Source organism: Schistocerca americana, chromosome X, assembly GCF_021461395.2.
Source record: "Schistocerca americana isolate TAMUIC-IGC-003095 chromosome X, iqSchAmer2.1, whole genome shotgun sequence".
Lineage (NCBI taxonomy): Eukaryota > Metazoa > Arthropoda > Insecta > Orthoptera > Acrididae > Schistocerca > Schistocerca americana.
Window position 1 is genome coordinate 573,664,281 of NC_060130.1, and position 21,049 is coordinate 573,685,329.

Genomic DNA, 21,049 nt, shown 5'->3' on the forward strand with positions numbered 1-21,049 from the left:
GATATCCCCTGCTATGTAAACTATCTTGATAATATCTGGGTTATTGGTTCTACACAAGAGGAACACTTACGAAAGCTATATATGGTTTTCCAATGCCTTCTGAAGAGTGGCCTTTGCTGGAAGCTGGATAAGTACAGCTTCTTCTCCCCAAAGGTGCATTTCTTGGGACATGTGCTTAGCAAAGATGGCCCATCCCTGCTGGCACCCAAGAACCTGAAGGAGCTAGAGTCTTTTTTGGGTAAGATTTCATATTATGCTTACTTCATTTCCCAGGCCATGCACATCTGCCATCCTCTTAACTGGCTTCACCAAAATGGTGTGAAGTTTATCTGGTCTGTGGATTATCAATGGGATTTTCAGTCCTCAAGCAGTGTTTCTGTTATGCTCCCTCTTTGGTTCTTCTATGCAAGGTGAAGCCTTAACCCTTAGCCTGGAATGTGTCCCATTATGTCCCATCAGAAACTGGATGGCATAAAAATAAAAGGAGGCACTAGCTATCATTTTCAGGATTAAAAAGTTTCATATTTGCTTGTATGAGGCAAGGTTCATCTGAATCACCACAAATGGTTGGTTTCCTTATTCAGTCCTTGTTCCAAGCTGCTAGATCAGATTTCCCACCAGTTGAAAGGATGGGTGCTCTTCATCAGTAATGATTCTTATGCCTACATCACCAATCTGCCGCACAGCATGTAAATACGGACTTGCTTTCATGGCTGCCAGTGGGGACCAATCTGGGGTTCTATGGAAGAAGTTTCTCAAGTTCTTTTGGATTGTATCTTACACCACACCTTGTTTGATTTTCCGTTGACAGCATGAGAGGTCATGACTGCCATGCTGCTTTTACAGGAAATCATTCTGGCTGTCCAGGAGGGTTCACCGGAGCATATATCTCCTGGTGCAGATCCAGTGTGGCATATATTTTTTCTCCTACATGACCAACTCGATGTTGTCAAAGGGGTCCTCTTGCTTGCCACAGAAGAGCAAATATGTCAGGCGGTCATCTCCCCAAGCATTGTTTCATCACATACTCCAGCTACTGTATGACCCACTCTGCGGTATGACTCACATAAAGGCTTTGCTGCAATGTCATGTCTACAGCCTGACTGCAATGCTGAACACCTGATGTGGGCTTGCAGAGCCTGTGCACAGAGCTGCTGCACCAGTTTTCCCCTTGGCCAGTCCGAGATTACCCTTGGAACAGGATACATATTGGCTTCAAGGGTCCATTTTCCCATACATAGCCAAGGTGCCCTCCATGTTATTGACTGCCAGTTTTCACATGTTGCCAGGCATTTTTGGTCCAACAATGGTCAGCAATTTGTGCCATTGGTGTTTGAAGACATTTGTGTTTGCAACAGCATCCAGCGTCTGACTACTGTCCCATTTCGCCTGGCTTCTCACTCAGAGGTGGAACACTTTGTGAATACATTCAAGAGCCAAATGAAAAAGTTTAAGTCAACCTCTTCCTGTGATGATGCATTGTGGAACTTTCTGGCTGATGCCAGTCAACAAGTGTAGTCCAGCAGGACATTTGCATGGGTGTCAACCATGCAGTCTCCTGGATTTGTTGCACTGTGAGTTTTACACCTTGGATCATTGGGGGGCTGCTGCGTTTGTCCCCTCAGGACTGCTGTTTGGGCCCGATCGTTTGACCAGCAGCAGGGGTGGCTGCCTAGGGTTTGGTGGACAACAAAGGTTGGCAGTTGTCTCCGGCATAGGTCGGTCAGGAGCAGCTGATCCCTCATGCAAATCAGTAGCACATGCACAGGACCAAGTTGTCACTGGCGTGGTCTTCTAGTCAGCCAAGCAGCAGTGTTGGTCGTGACATTGTGCCAATTAGTTAACAAGTTACTTATTCACATGTTCCATGGATCATAATTACAATCACTCATTATAATATGGAATAACTCAGTTTACAACTAAAATACAAATTCTCAGTGGAAAGCATCTCAATATGACATGGACTGAGTCAGTTTACAATTACAGTACACTTTCTCAGTGAAAAATATAGCAATATGGTGATAACTTACATGATTATCTTTTAAATGAATGTCAAGTAGCTTTAATTTTTACTATTCAGTTAGTTATGGAATAGGAAAATTTAGATGCGGGACTTGAATTCAATAGTAATATAATGGAAGAGACGGAAAAATTGGAGGAGAATATGAACTGGGGAAAGAATGAAAAAGGAACACACCTGGTATAATTCCACACGGAGCACAGAGCATTTTCTTAAAGATGACCATAGAACATTATTCCATATGACATTATTGAATGAAAACGGGCAAAATACATCAACTTACTGATTTGTATCTCCCCAAGATTTGTAATGATTCTAAGTGCAAATGTAGCCAAGCTAAGTTGTTTTTGGAGTTCCAAAATGAGTATTTTCCAGTTTAAATTCTCATAAATATGGAACCTCTCTCAAAATTTTGAAGTTTCCACCCAAGTTATTATTTCTTCAGCATGTGTTACACTTATAATTGGTGTTGTACTTCTAGATGTGCAGAACTAAAATCTGTCTTTTTAAAACTGAGTTTAAGATCATTTGCAGAAAACCACTCAATAACAGTTTTCAGAACATTATTTGCAATTTCTTCTTTTGCTGTATGTAATTTTGGATTGGTTACAACACTAGTATCATTCACCAAAAGAAATAGCTCCATTTGCCATCTATTACACAGAAAGTCGTATACATACACTATATGGTCAAAAGCATCTGGACACCTGGCTGTAAATGACTTACAAGTTCATGGTGCCCTCCATCGGTAATAATGGAATTCAATATGGTGTTGGTCCATCCTTAGCCTTGATGACAGCTTCCACTCTCACAAGCATATGTTCAATCAGGTGCTGGGAGGTTTCTTGGAGAATGCCAGCCCATTCTTCATGGAGTACTGCACGGAGGAGAGGTATCGATGTCAGTCGGTGGGGCCTGGCATGAAGTCAGTGTTCCAAAACATCCCAAAGGTGTTCTGTAGGATTCTGGTCAGGACTCTGTGCAGGCCAGTCCATTACACGAATGTTATTGTTGTGTAACTACTCTGCCACAGGCTGTGCATTATGAAAAAGTGTTCGATTGTGTTGAAAGATGCAGTCGCCATCCCTGAATTGCTCTTCAACAGTGGGAAGGAAGAAGGTGCTTAAAACATCAATGTAGGCTTGTGTTGTGATAGTGCCACGCAAAACAACAAGGGGTGCAAGCCCACTCCATGAAATACAAGACCACACCATAACACCACCACCTCTGAATTTTACTGTTGGCATTATACATACTGGCAGATGACGTTCGTTGGGCATTTGCCACACATACCCTGCCTCAGATCGCCACATTGTGTACCGTGATTCATCACTCCACACAACATTTTTCCCCTGTTCAGTCGTCCAATGTTTACGCTCCTTACATCAAGCGAGGTGTCGTTTGGCATTTACCGGCATGATGTGTGGTTTATGAGCAGCCGCTCGACCATGAAATCCAAGTTTTCTCACCTCCTGCCTAACTGTCACGGACTTGCAGTGGATGCTGATGCAGAATGGAATTCCTGTGTGACGGTCTGGATAGATGTCTGCCTATTACACATTATGACCCTCTTCAACTGTCGGCGGTCTCAGTCAGTCAACAGACGAGGTCGGCCTGTACGCTTTTGTGCTGTATGTGTCCCTTCACGCTTCCACTTCACTATCACATTGGAAACAGTTGACCTTGGGATGCTTAGGAGTGTGGAAATCTCGTGCACAGGCATATGACACAAGTGACACCTAAAAATCTGACCACGTTCGAAGTCTGTGAGTTCCGTGGAGCATCACATTCTGCTCTCTCATGATGTCTAATGACTACTGAGGTCTCTGACATGGAGTATCTGGCAGTAGGTGGCAGCATAATGCACCTAATATGAAGAACATATGTTTTAGGGCTGTCCAGATATTTTTGATCACATAGTGTATATGAGAAACAACAGTGGATCTAAGATGAGAGTCTTTGAGAACCCCGTAAGAGATTTCTCCCCAGTCTGAATAATCTCCCCTGCTTACACTGGCTGAATTACTATGTACAACTTTCTGCATTCTTTAGGTAAGATATGACAGTATACACAGGTTCATTATACCATCAATTCCACAAAATCTCAATTTATCTAGCAGAAGATTATGATTCACACAGTCAGATGCTTTAAACAGGTCACTGAAAATACCAACAGTTGCTATTTTTTATTTAATGCTTGTAACATTTTGTGAATGAATGTGTAAAATGGCATTGTCAACAGAGGAACACTTCTGAAACCCAAACTGTGATTCACTGTGGATATTACTGTTGCACAGGTGGGATACTATTTTAGAATATATCACCTTCTCATGTGAAAAGAGACCTGGAGACACTGGAAGGTTTCCAATTAATTATATAATGCTAAGGCAGAGATTTTTAAAGCAGATTTTGAACTGTACAATATTTCCAGGGGCAAATGTGGACAATGACCATAACTTACTGGTTATGATCTGCAGACTAAAATTGAGTGAATTACAAACATGTATCAAATCATGAAGATGGGACCTTGGAAAGTTGAAAGAACAAGAGATTATTGAGAGTTTCAGAGGGGGCAACAGACAAAATTTTATTGAAATGGGGAAAAGGAATACAGTAGTATCAGATGAAAGGGTAGCTTTCAGAGATGAAATCGTAAAGGCGGCAGAGGACCAAATAGGTAAAAAGACAAGGTCTAACAGAAACCCTTGGATAATGCAGATGATATTGAATTTAATTGACAACCTGAGAAAATTTAAAAATGCAGTTGCAGACGAATGGGAATACAAATGTCTACAAAGCAGGACTGTCAGAATGAGCAAAATGGCTAGGCAGGACTGCCTAGAGGACAAATGCAAGGCTGTAGAGGCATACATAACTAGGGGAAAGATTGATGCTGTCTATAAGAAAATTAAAATGACCTTTAGAGAACATAGATTGTTAAGTTGGTACTAAACAAAGAAGGAAAAGCTGAAAGATGGAAGGAATATGTACAGGGTAAAAGAAGAAAATAGGACAATTTTAAAGAAATAGAAGTGAAGTAGGTGAACATGAGGTATGGGATTTGATACTGGAAGAATAATTTGAAAGGCCTAAGCGGAAACATGGCCCCTGGAGTAAATGACTTCATCTTAGAATTACTGAGATCCCTGGGAAAGCCAACCAGGACAAAATCATTCCACCTGTTGCACGAGATATATGAGACAGGCAAAATGCTGTCAGACTTCAGGAAGAAATAACACATCCGGTTACAAAGAAGGCAGGTGCTGGAAGATGTGAATACTGCTGAACCATCAATTTAATAAGTCTTGGTTGTAAAATACTGACACACATTATTTAGAGAAGAATGGAAAAACTGGCAGAGGTTGACGTTGAGGAAGATCAGTTTGAGTCCTGGAGAAATGTATGAAGTACAAACACATGACATAATACTGACTCCATGACCTATCTTAGAAGGTAGGTTGAATAAAGGTAAACCTACGTTAACAGCAGCTGTAGACTCAGAGAAAGCTTCTGACAATGTTGCCTGAGCTAGATTCTTTGAAAATTTGAAAGTTGCAGGGATGAAATACAGGGAGCGAAAGGTTATTTTCAACCTATGCAGAAACAAGACTGCAGTTATAATAGCCAAAGGACATGACAAGGTGACTATTTCTGAAAAGGGAGTGATGAAATAGTGTTGAAGTCTACCTCCAGTGTCATTCAATCTGTACAATGATCAAGTAGTACAGGGAACCGAAGAAAAATTTTGCAATGGAATTAAAGTTCAGGGAGTAAAAAATAAAAATTCTGTAATCTACTGACGGTGTTTTAATTCTGTCAGGGACAGCAAAGGACTTAGAAATATTAATAGGTGAGCATCATCAGAAGTAAAACTAGGATAATGGAATGTACTCAAATCCAATTAGGAAATGCTGCAGGAATTACATCAGGAAATGAGACACTAAAAGTAGTAGATGAATTTTGCTATTTGGGCAGCAAAATAACTGGTGAGGGCAGAAGGCGAAAGGATATAAAATGCAGACTGGCTATTTAGTATCCAAGGATGATTCCAATTCCCCACCTAGTGTATCAATAGGAGGAGTATGTCAGAGATACTTGGACTATAGACTACAGCCACATTTTGCACCAGTGAGAGGCAATCTGGTCTCTTTACAATATTTTTAATGTCTCTCTCCTTTCCTCAACTTCCCACTCATGTTTCAGTTCTTGTAACTCTTTATGAAGTATCTGCACTAGCATAATAGAAATTGCAGAAAACACACGTCTGAAAACAATTTATTGCACTCACCAAAACAAAACAATAATACAGTCTCCAAAAGAACAACAGACTCAATCCCAGCTGCGGATCAACACAAATATAAAATACCAAATAATAATACTAGTAATAGAAAAGACCCAACTCTTCATGGGGAATAAACACAGAAAACAATTCTACAATGTCAAGAGGTTTGTCGACTATACCAAGTCCATCTACAAGGGATCGGTCAGCTAGAAGAGGCATCTGGCTGTGGTTGCTTGGTTGGCAGCTCTGAATCCTACCAAGCTGTGTCTCAAACTGCCTTTTGCAGGCAGTGTGCCATCTTATAAAGCCCGTTAGCGGAGGTATCTGCCAGAACTATTTGCGATCATGTGCCTGGTGTATCAAAGTAGTTCCTGGGCTAGCTGTGACTTCTGGTGTAGCTGTTCTGCAGGCTCCACAAATGGGTAGTTGTCCCTGGCAGCCATTATAGGAGATCTGGTGTTGTGTTGTGACCGCCAGTAAGTATTTGTTTTGCCAACAAAGACAATGTAGGTTTTCCTGAATATACGCCCTGTGATGCACGCATCCTGTGTTGGCTGGACATGAAGTGGGATGCCAGTACAGTAGGCGCTACGATGTATGAAATGGGCGGCCACAGCAGACCTGCCCCAGCCATAGATGAAATTGTGGAATTTCTTAAACCCAAAGATGAAGGCCATAGGGTGCTTGACTACATTGATGATGTGAGACAAGAAGGCCCCCACACCATAGTCTGACGCATGGGCAGGAAAGGTGAGAGGCTTTGTGGGGTCACAATGGACAAGGCAACTGGCATCAGGAGAGAAGACTTCAGATGGTGAAATGCCCTATCACAAGCCAGCAACCAGTCCCAGGGAGCATTCTTATGGAGGAAGCGGTGAACAGGTTCCAGCAGAACCACAGCATGTGGGATAAAATGGCGGTAGTAATTGAGTTGACCCAGGACTGAATTGAGCTGGGATATGTCCTTGAGGGGCGGCAGCTGCTGAATAGCCTCAACATACAAGGGTGTCGGTCGAATGCCTTTAGTGCTCAAAACATGGCTGAGGTAGGTCACCTAAAGAACAGAAAGAAGACATTTCTCCTTGTTGCAACATAAGCCAGAACCCTGAAGAACCTGGAAAAGACACCGGAGCTTCCAGGTCATGTCCAGGATGGAGACACCAGCGACTAAGATGTCATCAAGGGAGTTAGCCACCCCCAGAATGCCTCTTGTCAATGTTTCCAAACAGTATTGGAAGATGGCCGGAGCACTGGCAACTCAGAACAGGAGATGGTTGTAACGGAAGAGCCCAAAAGGGGTAGTGATTTTCAACAACTCAACCAAAGGCAACTGGAGGTATGCACCCCGCAGGTCAATTTTGGCAAACACATTGCCGCCAGCCAACTGGGACAGTATGTCATCAACCTTGGGTAGGGGATGGGAGTCAATAACAGACCGAGCACTGACAGTGGCCTTAAAATCCCCACAAACACGAGGATGTCCATTCGGCTTCTCAAGGACCATGATGGGCATAGCCCAGCGACTATGGTAAACTGAGGTCAGGATGCCCTCAGGCTCTAGGCGACGAAGCTACTGCTGTAGTTTGTCACAGAGGGCGAATGGTACCAAGCGAGCCTTGTGGAACTTCAGGGCCGCCGAGGGGAGGAGTTAGATATGGGCTTCAAACCCAGAAACCCCCGGAGATGTGGCAGAGAACACGTCGGGGAAGTCATCCAGAAGCTGCTGCAAATGATCGTCTGCCGATAACGACTAGACAGCTGGGCCCGAGTCATGTATCTCGAGGCCCAGTAAGGGAAAAAGATCCATTTCCATTAAGTTGGTGGTCTTGGGGTCAGTGAGGACCAAAACCTATGACATCATGAGTGAGGTACTGGACCTGAGCCAAGAACCACCCCTGCAGCCAGATGACGTCATTGCTGTAGCTCTTCAGAGAAGTATGGAACGGACAAAGCGGCGGTGAACCTAACTCATGGTGGGAATCCCCATCGACGATGGTGGTGGAGAACCCTGCATCCATTTGAAAAGGGAGAGGAGTGCCGTTCAACAGCACAGTCAGAGTGATCGCTGCCGTTGTGTGCAGAAAAACTGACTGCACGTAAGAAATGTGTGGCAGTGGGTCTGTCTCATCCACCATGGATTCAGAACCATCCACAGCAGAGTGGTCCACGGACATAAATGACGATGACCAACAGACTCGGCTTTGTGACCCTGCTTCCCGCAGGCTGGACAGGTCACCCGCTGGAAGTGGAATTCTTGATGTGTGACAAAGCATTGACTGCAGGAGGGCAACCGTTGTTGTCGTCATCACTACTGCTGCTGCTGCTGCGGCCACCGTTGACACAGGTGGGGACTGGCACCTTGGTCCTGGAGGGTGGGTGCAGCCTCAGGAAGGGGCCACCGGTGTCACTGTGGCGGCTGCAGTGATGGGAACTGGTGTCGCAGGGGACGAATGGCAAAGACCTGTGCCGGGGACTGCAGCACGGAAGCAGAACAAAAGGACTGCTCATGGGTGCAGATAATGGATAAACAGGTGTCTAAAGAGGGATCTTTTAACTTCAGAAGATCTGTCCATAAGATATCATCCAGGGCATGAACAAGAATCATACTAAAAATGAGTGCTGAACCATAAAACTGCTTGCAGTGGGGGTTACCACAGAAAAATAACAGTGGTGTGACGTCATAAGCGCGTGACTGCGTGTGAGATCGCTCTCTAAGTTTTCATCTATTTTTAGTTTTCAGATATATATTTTAACTGTTTTTGTGACAATATTTACTATATAAGTGACTTATTAGTGGTTTCTTCATTCACCTCTGCATTTCGTGTGTTGTGGCCTGATATTTGTGAGTGTTTCGTATCGAGCAACTTAACCTCTTACCCGTGTTTACATTCCGCGCTGACCAGTTGCAGCTGTAGCGGCGCATCGAAAGCTAAGTACTAATTAATTGTTTGTGTATAGTAGTTTATTTAGGAACTTTAGTAGTCTTCAACCGGTGTTCTTGGTGTTTTCCGGTGAAATAACTTCAGAAGAAATTTTTGCGAACTGCTTTCAGTTTCGTTACTGTCATTAGACGTTTGATTTTCTTTCTGTGTTAGTATTTTGTTATATTCTCATTTGTTGTTGATTAATACTGTCAATAATAGTAGTTACTTCCCTTGTAGAGCAAGTTTGTGATAATTGTAGTCAGTTTTTAACATCTTCTTATTGTAGTAGCGGAACTTAGATAAAGTTGTTTTCTTGTTTCAATAATTGTAAAATTTTACCATGAGTGAGAAGTGTGGGCTTTGCCGTAGGTTCGTGAGTAGTGGATTGCGGTGTGAGACTTGTTCGAAGTATTTTCACTGGGGGGAATGCAGTGGGGAAGCCAGTGGGCATTCTGGTGAGATCCTCTCCTGGAACTGCAGGTTATGTAGCAAGAGTAAGTTGATAGAGGAGCAGGAGCGTAAGATCTGTGCCCTTCAGGTGCAGTTGAAAAACGCACAGGAGGAGCTAGATAGGATGAGGAGGGAGAAGGGGGTTGGGGAATGGGAGCTGGCTGTTGGCAAGAGATCTGCTAGGAGAAGGAGATTTTCAGATAGTTTTACTATTGGTGTTTGTAATAGATATGACCAACTGTCAGAGTCTAGTGGAGAGGAATCTCTAGTAGCTGTAGATGTAGGAAGTATGCAGCAGACCTCAGCAGTTACGGTGGCTAGGACAGTTGCAAAGTCTAAGAGAAAGAAGAAGGTTCTGCTGTTAGGTAGTTCTCATGGTAGAGGTGTAGGCCAGCAGTTGCAGGAAGTTTTGGGGAGTGAGTACCAGGTCACCAGCATTGTGAAGCCTAATGCAGGATTGGCTCAGGTGACTTTTAACATAGGGGGGTTATGTAGGGATTTTACTAAAGAGGATCAGGTAGTGATTGTGGGTGGGGCTGGTAATAGTATTGATAGGGATGGGAAGTATGACATAGATGGTGACCTGGAAAAGATAGCCACTCAGACTGGCAACACGAATGTGCATTTCGTGGAACTGTTTCAGCGTCACGATCGGCCTCATCTTAATATAGCCGTCAGGCGTAATAACATGAGACTTGGGGGTGCGCTGATGACAGAAGGCATGAGTCACATTTCAGTGGTGTCGGTGGAGTCTATCAGTAGGACGGGTTTCACTAGACATGGCCTGCACCTCAACAGGTATGGGAAGGGGAGGTTGGCAAAACTTATAGGTGACAGCATAGGTGGGGGTGGTGGGATCACTCATGGGAAAATTCCGGTAGTTGTGGGTGTTAGAGCTGTACCTTTTTTAGATTGAAGTCAGCTGATAGGTATTCCTGCTTAAGGGAAGTCTCTCTAACAAAGAAACCACTTTCTACAAAGCTTGGGTATCCGATTAATGAGGGAATTAGTATATTTCATCAAAATATACAAGGTATTCGAGATAAAGTTAGTGAACTGCTTATAGATGTTGACTCTGAAATTATTGGTATATCTGAACACTTCTTAAATAAGGAGATAATTCAGAGGCTTCCTTTACCAGGGTACAGGTTGGCTGGCAGCTTTTCTAGGAGCTCTTTGCGGTGTGGGGGAGTAGCCATGTATGTGAAAAACGGTATCCCATTTGAGTCAATTGATGTTTCAAAGTACTGCACTGAAAAGGTGTTTGAATGTTGTGCAGGTGTGGTTAAATTTAGTGGAGCTAAACTTCTTACTGTTGTTATTTATAGATCCCCAGACTCCGATTTCACAACATTTTTGCTAAAGCTAGAGGAGGTTCTTGGTTCACTTTATAGGAAATACAAAAAGTTAGTTATATGTGGTGACTTCAATATTAATTGTATAAGTGATTGTGCAAGGAAAAGGATGCTGGTAGACCTCCTTAATTCATATAATCTTATGCAAACCGTATTCTTTCCAACGAGAGTGCAAGGGAACAGTAGAACAACCATAGACAATATTTTTGTTCATTCGTCATTATTAGAAGGGCATTCTGTTAGCAAAAAAGTGAATGGCCTTTCAGATCATGATGCACAAATTTTAAGTCTAAAAGATTTTTGTGCTTCAACACATGTTAAATATAGTTACCAAGTTTTTAGGAAAGCTGATCCAGTTGCTGTACAGACTTTTGTAAACCTTATCAAGGAACAAGATTGGCAAGATGTTTATAGTGCTGATACAGTAGACGATAAATATAATGCTTTCCTCAAGACTTTTCTCGTGCTCTTTGAAAGTTGCTTTCCGTTAGAACGTTTAAAACAGGGTACTAGCACAAACAGGCAGCCTGGGTGGCTGACTAAAGGGATAAGAATATCTTGTAGAACAAAGTGGCAATTATATCAAAACGTTAGAAACAGTCAAAATCTAAATGCAGCAGCCCATTACAAACAGTATTGTAAGGTGCTTAAAAAAGTTATTAGGAAGGCAAAAAGTATGTGGTATGCAGATAGAATAGCTAAGTCTCAGGATAAAATTAAAACCATATGGTCAGTCGTAAAGGAAGTGGCTGGTCTGCAGAGACAGGTCGAGGATATAGAATCAGTGCGTAGTGGGGATGTCCGTGTTGCTGATAAGTCGCATATATGTACAGTACTTAATAATCACTTTCTGAATATAGCAGGTGAACTAAATAGAAACCTAGTCCCAACAGGGAATCATATAGCGCTCTTAGAAAAAAGTGTTCCGAGACTGTTACCTGAAATGCTCCTCCATGATACTGACAAGAGGGAGATTGAGTTAATAATTAAATCACTAAAGACCAAGAACTCTAATGGATATGACGGGGTATCTAGCAGAATACTGAAGTATTGTTCCACGTATATTAGCTCAGTACTTAGCCATATCTGTAACTTTTCCTTTAGCAGTGGTCGGTTTCCTGACCGATTAAAGTACTCGGTAGTGAAGCCACTTTATAAAAAGGGAGACAGGGATAATGTTGACAATTATAGACCTATTTCTATGCCATCAGTGTTTGCTAAAGTTATCGAGAGGCTTGTATATACAAGGTTACTGCAGCATTTAAATTCACATAATTTGCTGTCAAATGTACAGTTTGGTTTTAGAAATGGCTTAACAACTGAAAATGCTATATTCTCTTTTCTCTGTGAGGTTTTGGACGGATTAAATAAAAGGTTGAGAACGTTAGGTGTTTTCTTTGATTTAACGAAGGCTTTTGACTGTGTTGACCACAAAATATTACTGCAGAAGTTGGAACATTATGGTGTAAGGGGAGTAGCTTACAATTGGTTCGCCTCCTACTTTAAGAACAGAAAGCAGAAGGTAATCCTCCGCAATATTGAGAGTGGTAATGATGTTCAGTCCCAATGGGGCACTGTTAAATGGGGCGTTCCCCAAGGGTCGGTGCTGGGGCCACTGCTGTTCCTTATTTATGTAAATGATATGCCTTCTAGTATTACAGGTGATTCAAAAATATTTCTGTTTGCTGATGACACCACCTTGGTAGTGAAGGATCTTGTGTGTAATATTGAAACATTATCAAATAATGTAGTTCATGAAGTAAGTTCGTGGCTTGTGGAAAATAATTTGATGCTAAATCACAGTAAGACTCAGTTTTTACAGTTTCTAACCCACAATTCAACAAGAACTGACATTTTAATCAGACAGAATGGGCATGTTATAAGCGAGACGGAACAGTTCAAGTTCCTAGGAGTACGGATAGATAGTAAGCTGTTGTGGAAAGCCCATGTTCAGGATCTTGTTCAGAAACTAAATGCCGCTTTATTTACCATTAGAACAGTATCTGAAATAAGTGACATTTCAACACGAAAAGTAGTATACTTCGCATATTTTCATACGCTTATGTCATATGGTATTATTTTTTGGGGTAATTCTTCTGATTCAAAAAGGGTATTTTTGGCTCAAAAACGGGCTGTTCGAGCTATGTATGGTGTAAGTTCGAAAACCTCTTGTCGACCCCTATTCAATAGTCTGGGAATTTTGACATTGCCCTCACAGTATGTATTTTCTTTAATGTCGTTTGTTGTTAGCAATATTAGCTTATTCCCAAGAGTTAGCAGCTTTCACTCAGTTAATACTAGGCAGAAATCAAATCTGCATGTGGAATGCACTTCCTTGACTCTTGTGCAGAAAGGAGTGCAGTATTCTGCTGCATCCATTTTCAATAAGCTACCACAAGAACTCAAAAATCTTAGCAGTAGCCCAAACACTTTTAAGTCTAAACTGAAGAGTTTCCTCATGGCTCACTCCTTCTATTCTGTCGAGGAGCTCCTGGAAGAGATAAAAAATTAAGCAAATTCCAGTGTTACATTCTTGATTTTCTTTATTTAAACTAACGACTTGTTTCATTTTATCTGTTTCTACAATCGTGTTATAATTTCATGTATTGACTCGTTCCATGACCATGGAGACTTCTCCTAAATGTGGTCCCACGGAACAATAAATAAATAAATAAATAAATAAATAAAAAAACGGGAGAGACCTTGCAGCATAGCAATCCATCTCTGTATGACTGCACTGGAAGCTTCTGCCAATAGAAGAACGTGTAACGTGCTGCCGCCAAGTGCACCTGAGAATCAAAATTCTCCAATAGGCTAGAAGTCAACGCCTTGTAGGAGTGAGCATGAGGTTCTGTATCGGGATGCAACTGTTGCAGAAAGTGATAAACTTCCGGGCCCAAATAGATGAGAAAAAATGTGGGATGCTGAACGTCACCAGTGACATCATGAGCAATAAAGTGTTGATCCAGACGAACCATGTAGTTGTCCCAAGGCTCAACGGATTTGTCGAGTTTGGGAAATGCGGGGGCACGGCACAGAGCCCCAGAAGTGGGGAAGCTGGATGGGCCCCCTGCATAGGCACCTCAATGAGGTGGGGGGGGGGGGGGGGGGGGTGGACATCGCCTGTAAATGCTGAACAACGAGCTCATTCATTTGTTGCAAACATTCCAACAGCGCTACGACTCGCACTGAGGGCTCATCAATACCTACAATACCATCTGCCATAGTGGACAACAACCAAGCAAATGCAGGAAACTCGTAAACCAACTCATCAGCACTGTGGTATCTGCACTAGCAGAATAGAAATGCAGAAAACACAAGTCCAATAACAATTTATTGGACTCAGCAAAACGTAACAACAATACAATCTCCAAAAGAACAACACACTCGATCCGAGCTGAGGATCAACACAAATATAAAATACCAAATAATACTAATAGTAATAGGAAAGACCCAACTCTTCATGAGGAGTGAACACAATAAAACATTCTACAATGTCAATAGGTTCATTGACTATACCAGGTCCATCTACAAGACATCAGCCAGCTAGAAGAGGTGTCTGGCTGTGCCTGCCAGGGTGGCAGCTCTGTATCCTTCCAAGCTGTGCGTCGAACTGCCTTTTGCAGGTAGTGCACCACACTATAAAGCCTGTTAGCAGAGGTATCTGCCGAAACTATTTGCAATCTCGTGCCTGGTGTATCAAAGTAGTTCCTGGGCTAGCTGCAACCTCTGGTGAAGCTGTTCTGCAGGTTTCGCGAATGGATAGTGGTCCCTGGTGACCATTGGTGGAGACCTGGTGTTGTGTTGTGGATGCGGTAAGTATTTGTTTTGACAATACAGACAATGTAGGTTTTCCTTGTGAATATACACCCTATGATGCACGCATCCCGTGTTGGTTGGACATGAAATGGGATGTCAATGCAGTAGGGGCTATGATGTATGAAGTAGGCAGTCACAGCACTTTATTCATTAAATCTCTGAAGAGATAATCTCCTTGTTAGAAATGATAATTTTATGCAGTTCCATTACTTTTCGAATCTTCTAAGCAGTTCAGCATTATAGACCTGTTTAGCTGAGTGAGAAAACACAGTTTTAAACTGTCATATTTCAATTGCTTTACAAATGTTTGTGTTCCAGCAACACATTGTAGGCTTTTATTTGTACAGAATGGTAACAAATTCTCAAATGATCCCTTGTCCATAATGGTAATGATGAAAACATTATGAGGCAGATGCTAAGTTTTATTACAACATGGTAGTTTTCCCTTCCATTCGATGTTCCCATTGTGCTATCTAATCTCATTATTGATGAGTGCTTTTCATTGTGTCCAGACTGAACATTCACTTCATTAGAAGTAATAAACATTTGTGATTTGAGAACCATTTTGTTCCCATGAAGCTAGGCTCAAATTTAATCAATTGTTAAGCAATGACAGCAATCCTATGCAGGATGGGCTGCTGACTTACAATGCTTGTCAAACACATGTGATTTTTCCTGTAAACAGTGTGGTGCATTGTTTGCGGACTCTTTAATCTGTGCTGTTGTTATGTGTCTCATTCCTGATCGAGAAATTAGTGTGAAGGTTTTAGAGGCATCTGATCCCTGCCCGAGTGATGTGTTACAGATTGCCAAGGCTCATGAAGTGACTGCATCAGCACCAGCTGTATTTCACGATTCCTCTGCTGTCAGTGTTTGTGGCAGTATTAACCACAGATGTGTCCCGCAGTCAACTGATGACTTCCAGTCAATGTTGTCATCTGATTTACCAAGCACCCACCCATCAGCTAGTATGGCAGATCTCCGCCCTCAACATCGGTACACACCCACAAATGGAAGTACTTTGTTCACTATCGGTACGTCCCAAAATGAGTGGAGGTTTGTGCAACATTTCCCTCACAGTAATTCTCAAAGGACACCATAAAGTTACGTCCAGAGTGTGGACCACAACATCAAAGGCATCATTGCCTCGTCCGTTGTGTAATCTATAAGGGTTATTCAGAAAATAAGGAATGATCAGTCACGAAATGGAAACCACAGTGAAAATCCAATGAAGTTTTGCACAGGTGTGTCGGGCAGTGTCTCCCGTATGCCCGTCGATCGCGTTAGGTCATTCTTGTTAGTTCTGAGCACACAGGCAGCACATAAAGATACCTATGACAATAGTGTTTCCTGACAAGTGTGAGGGTCTGGTGAGAAATTTTGCCTGAAGCTATCTAGCCAACATTACATAACTGTTGTGCGCTTTCTTCTTCAAGACAATTCTCAGCCACATTCTGCAGGGGCAATGAAGACGCTCCTGCATTATTTTCAATTGGAAATGTTTGATTACCCACAATACAGCCCATGATTGTCTCCCTCTGAGTTTCATCTCTTCTCACATGAACCGCTGGCTATGAAGACAACATTTTGGCACAGACAACGAACTGTAGGCCAGCGTAGAGAATTGGCATAAAGCACTGGCGGCTGCCTTCTGTAACGAGGGTATTGGAAATTTGGTACAATGCTACAACAAACATCTACGTCAGATTGGCAACTATAGAGATAAGTAGCTGGAAGTTGTAGCTAACTGTTGCAAATAAAACAGTTTTGATTTTCACTGTGGTTTCCATTTTGTCAACTATCATTTCTTACTTTCCGAATAGCCCTTGTATTTTGCATTCCACCAACCAGAGCACCTTGCAAATGTGTGGTTCAGCCAGTAAGTGCCAACAACATCAGCCATCAGATAGCTACACACTATCTTGCTGGTGCCCATGGCAAAAATGGGCGAGATGCAGGGTCTCATATTGCGAGTGGACATAAATGGGATGATGGCAGATTTAAAGCTAGACAGAGGCACACCTACATGTATGATTAACAAAGACATATACTAGCACACTAATTGCATGCAGCTGTGGTCTCTTCAGTAAAAAGTGGTGATGTGCAATAGCCAGTTCATCCCATTGTAGGATCAGACTGTAGCCAAGCTAAGAATAAAAAGGGAATTCGGCAATTTCCCTTGCTCGTAGTCAACTCTTGAACAACAATTAACATAATGAGATTTTCACTCTGCAGCGGAGTGTGCGCTGGTATGAAACTTCCTGGCAGATTAAAACTGTGTGCTGGACCGAGACTCGAACTCGGGACCTTTGCCTTTCGCGGGCAAGTGCTCTACCAACTGAGCTACCCAAGCATGACTCATGCCCCGTCCTCACAGCTTTACTTCTGCCAGTACCTCGTCTCCTACCTTCCAAACTTTACAGAAGTTCTCCTGCGAACCTTGCAGAACTAGCACTACTGAAAGAAAGGATATTGCGGAGACATGGCTTAGCCACAGCCTGGGGGATGTTTCCAGAATGAGATTTTCACTCTGCAGCAGAGTGTGCGGTGGAATGAAACTTCCTGGCAGATTAAAACTGTGTGCTGGACCGAGACTCGAACTCATACCAGCGCACACTCTGCTGCAGAGTGAAAATCTCATTCTGGAAACATCCCCCAGGCTGTGGCTAAGCCATGTCTCCGCAATATCCTTTCTTTCAGGAGTGCTAGTTCTGCAAGGTTCGTAGAAGAACTTCTGTAAAGTTTGGAAGGTAGGAGACGAGGTACTGGCAGAAGTAAAGCTGTGAGTACGGGGTGTGAGTCATGCTTGGGTAGCTCAGTTGGTAGAGCACTTGCCCGCGAAAGGCAAAGGTCCCAAGTTCGAGTCTCGGTCCGGCACACAGTTTTAATCTGCCAGGAAGTTTCAACAATTAACATTTTTGGTTTACATGCTTTTGAGCTTTTTGGTTTTCAAATTCAGGACCAGGTATATCTAGTTTCAATTACAATCCCATTCATGGACTGTGTTCCACTCCTCACAGGGTGTTGTTGCTAAGTAACTATACCTATGAGACTCATTAACAGCCCAATATGCAGCACAGCCCAGAATGGTACAACTATTTTTCCTTATCGCATAGGTTTCATGTGACTGAGGTAGTCATTTCTTTAGCTACGGACCATTCTGAATGCCAGGTGGCAGTTCCTCCCATGCTCTGGCCCTGAATACTGAAGCTCCTCCAAACTGCACATTGGGGTATGCGCAGAATGAAATAATAGCGAACAGCATGTGTAATGGCTTGAGGTTGTTGCCGCCACTGAATGTAATGTCTGGAACTGCCTTGCCTGGGTCCATGACTAGTCCACCCCAGTAAAGACAGTGTTTTAATCCTTGGTCATCCCCTGATCACCTCTGCCAAAGGGTGCATGCCGATTTCACCCCTGAACACTGAAGCTCCTCCAAACTGCACATTGAGGCATATGCAGAGTAAAGGCAGTAGCGCACATAATATGTATTGGTGTGGGTAGATGCCACCACTGAACACACATTCCGGGACTGCCATGCCTGCGCCCACAACTAGTCTGCCCAGCACTGCATTTCAACCCTTGGCTATGGCTTGACCACCTCTGCCCAAGCGTGCATGTTGATTAACCAGTCCATTTCATAGAGCAATGTGGTTGCTGGTTGGTGTGCTCTTTCTAACTTTCCATATGTCACACAGATAGCTACAACTACTACAGCAGCTACTATTTACACCCTATCCATCCTTTTTGCAATAGAGAGGGCACCTTCCACCTTGGTTTCTGACAATTGCCCTCGATTCACATTTCAGGATTTTGTCGGAACAATGACACTAAGCACCTGATCACTGCATCTTTTTCATCTTGCATCTGATTCAGAAGTTGAGTGGACAGTCAGAATGTTCAAGATTCAGATGTGCAAAATAATGACAGTCAGCTCTGGGAGAGCACTCACCAGGTTCTTAGCCACCTGCCTGTTCACATGCATAAATGGACACAGCCTGGCAAAAATTTGAGGTGGGTGCAGACCTCACACACTGTTCAGCCTGCTGTGTTCAACTCAATGGACACACCACCACTGCATACAATCACATAACTGCAGGGGCTCCCATGGCTGCACGCATGTACTTCTGGAAGCCCGGGTGGACCCAGGGTGCTGTTGTCAGCAATGGAGTGGGGTTACAGGGCAGATGATTCTGGTTGCGGCTGGTCAGGAGCAGCTGGGTGAACATCAGAATCAGCTCTGGCTGCAACATGATACAACCACCAATCCACCAATCCCCCCCCCCCACCCCACCACCACATGCCACATGCCAACTAGGCATGACCGCAATCACTCCACGGGACAAGCCAGCCCACCAAATGCTGCTACCACCTCCTCTTCGTGTTACGAACTGACAGGAAGTCAACAATGTCTGGCGATGGGAGGCAATGGAGAATGGAGGTGGAACAACTTCCTTCACCCCAAGCCATTTCAAGATTTTATCTCCACCACCAAAGGCCAACTCACTTCACCTTGGTGAGGTTGAGCATTTGCAGCCTGCGGTGTGCAAGAATGCCAAACCATTGGTACCATCTCTGCCACATCTAGCACCCATTCCCCTGCAGGCTGGCACAAGCTGGGCCTTGGATGCTGTTAATTGGACAGGACTGCCACAGATGGCCAGACCCAACTGATCAAATTGAGAACCTACCACAGGAACCTTTGGGGGAATTTCTGCGTCTCTCTGCCTCCCCCACTCTGTAACAGAGCTGGCACAGGCCAGCCAGGGACCGATGGCCTTTGTAGTCTGGTCCCTTCAACCCCCCACAAACCAACCAACCAACCAACCAACAGGCCAGTCAATTTCAGACCTATGTGCCATATAAGGGGAGTATTGATAGTGATTCAGATTCCTTGTCCAGTGTCGGCTACAGATTACAGCCACACTTCGCACCTACGCAAGGTGCAGCAGCCTTGACAAGTCAGATAGTGCCGCCAGCTGATGAGTGTTGACAGCTGAATACTGAGGCCTGGCTCTTGCTAGCCAGTCTCTCACTAGTCTCTGAAGCCTTTAGATACACACCACTGAATAGTAGAATTTTGACCTTGCCTTATTTACATGTGTGATTTGGACTCCCCCACGGACTGTTGTACATGCTGAAGATCACTATTCTATGCTCTGGATATGCTTTGGTTATGTATTCACTTTGTAAATTACACTGTCATTATCTCCTGAACTGTCTGTTTCATTCTACCAGTTTTCACATTATCACCATGTGACATATCACAAACTGTGTTCTATCTGTGCAGAGTAGGATATAAAATGCTATAGCAAGGGAAGCATTTGTGAAAAAGAGGAAACTGTTAACACTGAATATAGATTTAAGTGTTAAGAACTCTTTTCTGAAGATTTTTGTTTGAAGTGTAGCCTCATACCAAATGAAATATGGATGATAAGCAGTTCAGACAAGAAGAGAATAGAAGCTTTAAAATGTGGTACTATAGAAGAATGCTAAAGACTGTATGACTGGGTCACCAACTAATGCAGATGCATTGAATCAAATTGGGAAGAAAAGAAATCTACTACCTGACTGAAAAAAATGGTTCGGTTGATACGTCACATTCTGAGCAATCAAGGAATTGTGAGTTTGGTATTTGAGGGAAGTGTAGGAAGTAAAGACTGTATAGGGAGAGAAAGGAATGAATACAGTTACCAGGATTAAATGGATGTTAAGTTGTAAGTAATTATTCAGAGAAAAAAATACTTGTATGTGATAGACCAGCATGGAGAAGAGTTGCATCAGACCAGTCTTCAGAATGAAGACCACCACAACCACATCACACCTTTTTGTGCAACAGTGATGGATGAGTGATGGATAGTTTAAGACATTTCTCCCTCTAGTTTTGTATTTATTAATGTTACTATAGTTTCTGAAATGTTACTGACTGTTGACAACAACCTCATAAGGGAGTGTATAAACTGAGGGTCGTCAGTATGCTCAACTGCTCTGAAGAGATTCTAGTGTGGACACCATATATTATCATTATTACACACTTCTCTGCAAAAAACATTATCTTTTCAATGAAGAGTTGTCTCAAAATATGATTCCCCAAGACATTCATGGAAGAAAATAAGGAACACCTCACCCCATACACTCACTATGGGCCAGTAAAGAGCTGGCAGTCGACTGAGCATAACATAGGGAGACAGGTGTGTAC

General features: G+C 43.1%; 1 protein-coding gene across 3 annotated transcripts in view; it reads right to left on the bottom strand.

The window, feature by feature from the left end:
* LOC124556851 (methionine aminopeptidase 1D, mitochondrial) overlaps positions 1-21,049 on the bottom strand; it is a 162,033-nt gene that overhangs the window by 50,127 nt on the left and 90,857 nt on the right. The window lies entirely within an intron of this gene.